Source organism: Chanodichthys erythropterus, chromosome 22 (genome assembly GCF_024489055.1).
Source record: "Chanodichthys erythropterus isolate Z2021 chromosome 22, ASM2448905v1, whole genome shotgun sequence".
Classification (NCBI taxonomy): Eukaryota; Metazoa; Chordata; class Actinopteri; order Cypriniformes; family Xenocyprididae; genus Chanodichthys; species Chanodichthys erythropterus.
In genome coordinates, this window is record NC_090242.1 from 7,979,299 (window position 1) to 7,982,553 (window position 3,255).

The window sequence follows — 3,255 nt, forward strand, 5'->3', positions numbered from 1 at the left end:
AACCCTCTGAAGGGATTAGGGCATAGGGATGAGCCCTTCCGAATGGAACGCAGGGCAAGAAAACGAAGAGAAAGTAAGTAGATGAGGAAGACCCCTACAGACTATCCCTGCATCTCAAACAGCTCCCTAGCTTCCTTGGTCGTTATCAGAATACCGTGTAAATTAATGTGGCCGACTCCCTGATCAGTGCCCTGACTTGTGAACTAGGAAGCTGATTGAGACGCACACTGGGTGCTCTGTTTGTTTGTTTATTTTTCTTTTACATTCAAGAAATATAATTGAAAATGTCTATTTCACAAATATGTTTATTTGCACTACTGTTTCTTACTACCATCTCTCATATGTCATGTATATGCCATTTAATATCTGCATTTGTATCTTCTTTAACTTTATTAATATCATAAATATGTTTATTTGCACTACCATTAAGCACAAGCGCCACATACTGTCAGGGAGTGAATTTGCACGTTCACTCTGAGCATCGCCCATGAAAATCGCTTGGGTATGAACACAAAAAACGTCTCGAAAAACGCTGGCGATAAACGCGTGCAATATTCGTCCCGGTGTGTAGGACTTTAGTCACTGCCTTTTGCCAAAGTCTCAACACCAAAGTTCGCCACTAATTGGGCACCTACGATGATATCATCGGTCTTGAAGGTTTCTTTCAATGAGCCATTCGCATTTCTCAAGGTGGGAAAGCTGGTCTTACTGCCAATACCTCAAAGATCATGGTCCCATGTAGGAATCGACTTCATGAAAGATCTACATTCTTCCAACTCTTAACACCTGTGTATCCGTCATCCGCCGTCGTTGAATTTTGTCATTTTTGAATCTCGGAGGACATTGTGTCTAATACAGGCCCTCAATTCATCTCCTGAGTTTGGCAGGCCTTCTTTAATAATAATAATAATAATCCTTACATTTATATAGCGCTTTTCTGGGCACTCAAAGCGCTTTACATATTGAAGGGGGAATCTCCTCAACCACCACCAATGTCCACCTGGATGATGCGACGGCAGCCATATTGCGCCAGTACGCCCACCACACACCAGCTTATTGGTAGAGAGGAGACAGAGTGAGGAAGCCAATCAGTGTATAGGGATGATTAGGAGGCCATGATGGACAGTGGCCAATAGGCAAGTTTGGCCAGGATGTCGGGGTTACACCCCTACTCTTTTCGAAGGACATCCTGGGATTTTTAATGACCACAGAGAGTCAGGACCTCGGTTTAACGTCTCATCCGAAGGACGGTGCTTTTTGTCAGTATAGTGTCCCCATCACTATACTGGGGTGTTAGGACCCACACAGACCACAGGGTGAGCACCCCCTGCTGGCCTCACTAACACCTCTTCCAGCAGCAACCTAGTTTTCCCAGGAGGTCTCCCATCCAGGTACTAACCAGGCTCAGCCCTGCTTAGCTTCAGTGGGCAACCAGTCTTGGGCTACAGGGTGATATGGCTGCTGGCTTATTAATTAATTAATTAATTAATTTAATTTTTGGGCATCTCCATAAGCCTTTCATTAGGATAACATCTGCAAATTAATGGCCATACTGAGCACAAGATCCGGGAGATCAGGAGATACCTGCGGTCCTACTGCCACCAACACCAAGAGAGCTAGAGCCGTTTCCTCCCCTAGGCAGAGTATGCCCAAAACTCCTTGAGACAGTCCACCATGACACACTTCCAGTGCATGCTCTGTTACCAGCCATCTCTGATCTCCTGGTCCAGCAAACAATCAGAGGTTCCAGCTGTTAACCACTGGTTCGAAGAAAGCGAGAGCGTATGGGACTCAGCATAAGTACATCTCCAACAGGCAGTGCGAAGAGTCTGGCTCTCAACTAGAGATATCCATCTTCACCTGCCTTGTCGTAAGCTGAGTGCCCGCTACATAGGTCCCTTCACAGTGCAGAGGCAGATCAATGAATTAACCTACAGGCTCAACTTAACCTTACACTACCTTATATTATTTTTTATGTATCTCTTCTCAAACCCTACTCTGAAACTCTGTCTTTCCCTCCAGGAACTGGTGCTGTGACTGTACCTCCTCTTCCTCCAGAAGTCGCAGAAGAAGACCTCATCTACAGAGTTAACACTATCCTTGACTCCCAACGATGGGGAGTCAAGGCTGATAGAAGGCTTATAGTTAATACAGTTGTGGGTACCAGACAAAACACAGTTTTATTCATTGATTTTTTAGGTATCAGACAAAATTATTTTTTTTTGGTATCCAAAACATTGTTTTCTGATGGGATCTGGTAAACAGACTGGGTCCAATATTCATGCCGTGGAGATTCGATTTAACAGTGTCTTCAAAATAAAAAGATTTCATTTTGTGAAGAGAAGCATGTTCCAAATAATTAATATAAATCATTCATTCACTTACATATACAGTATATGAATACAGACTGTGGACCTCAAATGCCATGTTCTACACTAAAGTAAAAGCAGGTGTTAATTATGTCATTATCTTTGATATTTGCTTCAGTCATAGTCTCAATGATAAGATGATGTTTACAGCTAGTGCAAGAACAAAAACATTGGTTACTTGTTCATGCAGTTTTGAATCAAATACTGTATGTAAAATGCTGCGTAAAGTTAGTTTGTGAGTCCCAGCTGTTTTTAAATACGGTTGTCAATCCAAAACTTTGACTGTGTGAACGTAGTCAAAAAGCAGTGTAATTTAAAATATTTGAATTTCACAGTATCAAAGATGCCATGTGCAATCGGTCACAAGACACGTGAGAGGCAATGGCATTTGATATTGCTGACGTGTCATAACTCTTGAGGCTGATGATTTGGTGTAGATTAAATGACATATTAATGACAGATAGGTAGGTTTTACCAAATATTTGGTTATCCACTTATGAATAAGTATATTTTATTCTGAATCTGAATTCTAAATCTGAAAATATCTATGTGAAAAGCAGAGGAATTAGATGAAACTGTTAACCTTGTATAGGTAAAAATGAGGAAAAGAAGATGCCAGGATCACAATTTTAATCAGGTTTTCATTCCTTTGGCTCTACTAATCCTTATGTCCCATAAAACAACCATAAAGTTTCAAACTTTAGCCAACTTTACTGATGCAACATTTAGTACTTCAAATAAAATCAAAATCATTGTAGATCAGGAGTGGGGACCATTGATCCTGGAGGGCCATTGTCCTGCAGAGTTTAACTCCAACCCTGAAAAGAACGTTCACCTGCCTGTAACTTTAGTAATCCTGAAGACCTTGATTAGCTTAAGGTGTGTT

General features: G+C 41.4%; 1 pseudogene; it reads right to left on the reverse strand.

Annotated features, from left to right (window-relative positions):
- Nucleotides 1–1,349: 1,349 nt before the first annotated feature.
- LOC137013383 (5S ribosomal RNA) lies at nucleotides 1,350–1,466 on the reverse strand (annotated as a pseudogene).
- Between the last annotated feature and the right edge of the window lie 1,789 nt (nucleotides 1,467–3,255).